The sequence below is a fragment of the Callithrix jacchus genome, chromosome 7 (genome assembly GCF_049354715.1).
Source record: "Callithrix jacchus isolate 240 chromosome 7, calJac240_pri, whole genome shotgun sequence".
In the NCBI taxonomy this organism is placed as follows: domain Eukaryota; kingdom Metazoa; phylum Chordata; class Mammalia; order Primates; family Cebidae; genus Callithrix; species Callithrix jacchus.
Window position 1 is genome coordinate 148782900 of NC_133508.1, and position 6421 is coordinate 148789320.

The following is a 6421-nucleotide window of genomic DNA, read 5'->3' on the forward strand; positions in this document are numbered from 1 at the left end:
AATAAACTCGGTATCGATGGAACGTATCTCAAAGTAATAAAAGCTGTTTATGACGAACCAACAGCCAATATCATACTGAATGGGCAAAAACTGGAAGCATTCCCTTTGAAATCCAGCACTAGACAAGGATGCCCTCTCTCACCACTCCTATTCAATATAGTACTGGAAGTTCTAGCCAGAGCAATCAGGCAAGAAAAAGAAATAAAGGATATTCAAATAGGAGAGGTGGAAGCCAAAATGTCTCTATTTGCAGACGACATGATAGTATACCTAGAAGACCCCATCACCTCAGCCCAAAAACTCCTGAAACTGATAAGCAACTTCAGCGAAGTCTCAGCATATAAAATCAATGTGCAAAATTCACAAGCATTCGTCTACACCAATAACATACTTAAAGAAAGCCAAATCAAGAAAGAACTGCCATTCACAGTTGCTACAAAAAGAATAAAATACCTAGGAATACAACTCACAAGGAATGTAAGGGACCTCTTCAAGAAAAACTACAAACCACTGCTCAACGAAATCAGAGAGGACACAAACAGATGGGGAAACATTCCATATTCATGGTTAGGAAGAATTAATATCGTGAAAATGGCCATACTGCCCAAAGTAATTTACAGAATCAATGCTATCCCCATCAAGCTACCGTTGTCTTTCTTCACAGAACTGGAAAAAACCACCATGAACTTCATATGGAACCAAAAGAGAGCCCGCATAGCCAAGTCAATTCTAAGCAAAAAGAACACAGTGGGGGGCACCACACTACCAGATTTCAAACTATACTACAAGGCTACAGTAATCAAAACAGCATGGTACTGGTACCAAAACAGATATAGACCAATGGAACAGAACAGAGGCATTGTAGGCAGCACAACATATCTACAACCTTACAATCTTTGACAAACCTGACAAAAACAAGCAATGGGGAAAGGATTCTCTGCTTAATAAATGGTGTTGGGAAAACTGGCTAGCCATGTGCAGAAAGCAGAAACTGGACCCCTTCCTGACACCTTACACTAAAATTAACTCCATATGGATTAAAGACTTAAACATAAGACCTGGCACGATAAAAACCCTAGAAGGAAATCTAGGCAAAACCATCCAGGACATAGGAGTAGGCAAGGACTTCACAAACAAAACACCAAAAGTATTGGCAACAAAAGCCAAAATAGACAAATGGGACCTAGTGAAACTCCACAGCTTCTGCACGGCAAAAGAAACAGTCACTAGAGTAAATTGGCAACCAACAGAATGGGAAAAAATTTTTGTAGTTTACCCATCTGACAAAAGGCTGATATCCAGAATTTACAAAGAACTCAAACAGATTTACAGGAAAAAAAACAAACAAGCCTATTCATAAATGGGCAAAGGATACGAACAGACACTTTACAAAAGGTGATATACATGAGGCCAATAAACATAGGAAAAAATGCTCATCATCACTGGTCATTAGAGAGATGCAAATCAAAACCACATTGAGATACCATCTCACGCCAGTTAGAATGGCGATCATTAAAAAATCTGGAGACAACAGATGCTGGAGAGGATGTGGAGAAATGGGAACACTTTTACACTGTTGTTGGGAGTGTAAATTAGTTCAACCATTGTGGAAGACAGTGTGGCGATTCCTCAAGGCCTTAGAAATAGAAATTCCATTTGACCCAGCAATCCCATTACTGGGTATATATCCAAAGGACTATCAATCATTCTACTATAAGGACACATGCACATGAATGTTCATTGCAGCACTGTTTACAATAGCAAATACCTGGAACCAACCCAAATGCCCATTGATGATAGACTGGATTGGGAAAATGTGGCACATGTTCACCATGGAATATTATGCAGCAATCAGAAATGATGAGTTCGTGTTGTTTGTAGGGACATGAATGAATCTGGAGAACATCATTCTCAGCAAACTGACACAAGAACAGAAAATGAAATACCGCATATTCTCACTCATAGGCGGGTGATGAAAAATGAGAACACATGGACACAGGGAGGGGAGTACTAAACACTGGGGTTTATTTGGGGGAATAGGGGAGGGCCTGCGGAAGGGGGGAGCTGGGGAGGGATAGCCTGGGGAGAAATGCCAAATGTGGGTGAAGGGGAGAAATGAAGCAAAACACACTGCCATGTGTGTACCTATGCAACTGTCTTGCATGTTCTGCACATGTACCCCAAAACCTAAAATGCAATAAAAAAAATAAAGTAAAATAATAAATTTTTAAAAAAAGAATAAATAAGATGGATAGACTGCTAGCTAAACTGATAAATAAAAAAAGAGAAGATCCAAATAAACATAATCAGAAATGACAAAAGGGACATTACCAATAACCCCACAGAAATACACCAACTCTCAGAGACTACTATAAACACCTCTGTGCACACAAAATAGAAAACCTAGAGGAAATGGATAAATTCTTGGAATCATACCACCTCCCAAGTTTGAACCAGGAGGCAACTGAGTCCCTGAACAGACCAATAATAGGTTCCAAAATTAAATCAGTAATAAAAATCCCACCAACCAGTAAAAGCATATGAGCAGATTGATTTATGGCCAAATTCTACCAGATATATAAAGAAAGCTGGTACCATTTCTATTGAAGCCATTCCAAAAAATTAAGAGGGAGGGTCTCCACTCTAACTGCTTTTATGACACCAGCATGATTCTAATACCAAAACCTGGGAAAAACAAAAACCCAAAAACTTCAGGCCAATATCCCTGATTAACGTAGACACAAAACTCTTCTACAAAATACTAGCAAACTGAATGCAGCAGAACATCAAAGAGCTAATCCATCATGATTAGCAGGCTTTAACCCTGGTATGCAAGGTTTGTTCAGCATACATTGAACTGCATAAATGCAATTCATCACATAAACAGAACTGAAAACAAAAACCACGTGACTATTTCAATAAATACAGAAAATGTTTTTGATAAAATTCAACATTCCTTCATGTTACAAACCCTCAACAAGCTAGGGAACATACCTCAAAATCGTAGGAACCATCTATGACAAACCCACAGCCAACATCATACTCAACGGGCAAAAGCTGGAAGCATTCCTTTTAAAAACTGCAACAAGACCAGGATGCCCACCCTCACCACTCCTATTCCAATAGTACTGGAAGTCGTAGCCAGAGCAGTTAGGCAGGAGAAATAAATAAAAGGCAACCAAATAAAAAGAGAGGAAGTCAAACTATCCTTGTTTGCCAACAATATGATTCTATACCTAGAAAACCCCATACTCTCTGCCCAAAAGCTCCTCGTTCTGATAAACAACTTTAGCAAAGTTTCAGCATACATAAAATCAATGTACAAAAATTAGTATCATTTATAGACATCAAGAACTTCCAAGCTGAGAACCAAATCAAGAATGCAACCCTATTCACAAACATCAAAAAATGAATAAAATACCTAGGAATACATTTACCTAGGGAAGTGAAAGATCTCTACAATAAGAATAACAAAACACTGCTCAAAGAAATTAGAAATGACAGAGGCAAATGGAAAACATTCCATGTTCGTAAATTGGAAGAATAAATATTGTTAAAATGACCATACTGCCCAAAGCAATCACAGATTCTATGCTATTTCTGTCAAACTACCAACATCATTCTTCACAGAACTAGAAGAAAGCCGTTTTAAAATTCACTTGGAGCCAAAAAAGAGCCCAAATAGCCAAGAAAATTCTAAGCAAAAATAACAAATCTGGAAGCATTATGTTACCCAACCTCAAACTATACTATAAGGCTACAGTAAACAAAACAGCATGTTACTGGTACAGAAACAGACACAGAGACCAATGGAACAGAATAGAGATAATGCTGCACACCTATAACCATCCGATCTTCAACAAAGCTGACAAAAACAAGCAATTTGGAAAGGACTTCATATTCAATAAATGATACTGGGGTAACTGGCTATCTGCAACACAGAAGACTGAAACTGGACCCCTTCCTTTACCATTATACCATACCAACTTTACCCTTATACCATATACCAAAATCAATTCAAGATAGATTAAAAATTTAAATCTAAAATGTAAAATTTAAAAAGTCCTGGGAAATAACCTAGGAAATACTATTCTGGACAAAGGCCCTGGTAAGTATTTCATGATGAAGAGACCAAAAGCAATTGTGACAAAAACAAAAATGGATAAATGGGACCTAATTAAACCAAAGAGCTTCTGAACAGAAAGGGAAACTATCACCAGAGTAAACAGACAACGGACGTCGTGTGAGGAAATACCTGCAAACCGTGCATCTGACAAAGGTCTAATATCCAAACCTATAAGAAAGTTAAACTGATTAACAAGCAAAAACCAAACAACGCCATTAAAAAGTGATCAAAATGAATAGACATTTATCAAAAGACACACATGTAACCAACAAGCATACAAAAAATACTCAGTATTACTAATTATTAGAGACATGGAAATCAAAACCACAATGAGATACTATCTCCCACCAGTCAAAATACCTTTTATTAAAAAGCCAAAAAATAACAGGTATTGGTGAGGTTGCAGAGTAAAGAGAATTGTTATACACTGTTGGTGGGAATGTAAATTAGTTTAGCTAGTGTGGAAAACAGTTTGGAGATTTCTCAAAGAACATAAAACAGAATTGCCTTTTGACCCAGCAATCCCATTACTAGGTACATATCCAAAGAAATATAAATTGTTCTACCATAAAGACACATGCATGTGTATGATCATCATAGCACTATTTACAATAACAAAGACATGGAATCAATCTAAATGCCCATCAATGATAGACTGGATAAAGGAAATGTGGTACATGTACATATTCAACATGGAATACTATGTAGTCATAAAATAGAATTAGATTATGTTCTTTACAGCAATGTGGATGCAGGGAGAAGGCCTTATCCTATGCAGTTTAATGCAGGAACATCAAACCAAATATCACATATTCTCACTTATAAGTGGGAGCTCAACATTGACAAATGGACACAAAGAAGAGAACAGACACTAGGGCCTACTTGAGGGTGGAGGGGGAAGGAGGAGAAGCTCAAAAACTACCTATTGGCCACTACAGTTATTACCTGGGTGATGAAATTGTCTGTATATCAAAACTCTGTCACATGCAATTTACCTATATAATAAAACTGCACATGGATATTTGAACCTAAAATTGAGAGTGATGTTCAATTGTATTTTCTTCAAAACTTTACCCTTAGAACTCATAAGCAAAATCCAATGTACTACTACTTAACTTTAATCTCTCATTTGACGTTTCCAATCTTATAATTCTCACAAAATGTATGCCTCCTACACTCTAATATCCTTACATACTTAAATAACTCTCTAATAGATTTGGAAGTTCTATCTGTATTCTCATATTTCAACAGTGATTATCTTCCAAGGATAAAACAGTTAGACCTACTCTCTTAGAAGGCTTTTTAAAAAACAGGCCTAAATGGAGACTCAACTCACAATGTCTGTACAAGGTTTTGTCTATTTAGAGTGTATTTTAGCAAGTGCTACTGTATGGTAGTGGAGTACTGATAATCCCATTATTTGTCTGACCAAGTTCAAGTTTCCTAAACTCTCAGGTTCTATTATCATCTATCATGATCAATATACTCTGCATTGAGAAGATCACGCCATGAGTCTGAGCTTCCGCTAAATGCCTTTAATATGTATATATATATATATATATATAATTGCATTTTAGATTTTCGGGTACACGTGCTAAATGCCTTTTCTAATGTAGTTTTTTCAAAGTTTTTGAGCATTCTTTTAGATTATTCAATAATATGGGGTTCCCTGACATTGTCTTATTCTCTATTTGTTTTTGTTCTTGACACTCAAAATGAATTATAAATATCTGATGGTCAGAAACAGAATTAATTCTCAATAAAATCTAATAGGTATGGGTATAAGTGGGCACATTCTCTATCAAACCCCTAATCCCAAGAAACAGCCACCTCTAGTTGTCCGGCACTTGGATCAGCATTTCCCAGTGAAATGCCGGACACACACACACACACACACACACACACACACACACACTGTTCCACGGTCAGATAAGTCTGGGGAAACCTGTATATTATATTCCCTGCTTAGAGAATATTAAGGACTGCCAAGTTCTGTAGTAAAGACTTTTATCTTTTATTTAACTCAGTTTCCCCCACAAGACAGCCCTGGCTGGAGATTACTCTGGATGTGAACGTCTCAGGGTGAAGGAAGCGGGAAACAGCTAGCTTTCTCAGAGGCATGCTTCCAAGTCAGCACCGGGAAGACTGTCATCTATCTTTTTATTGATTTACTTATTGTTCTTTGAGATGGAGTCTCTCTCTGTCTCCCAGACTGGAGTGCAGTGGTGTGGTCTCGGCTCACTGAAACCTCTACCTCCTGGGTTCAAGCAATTCTCTGCCTCAACCTTCTGAGTA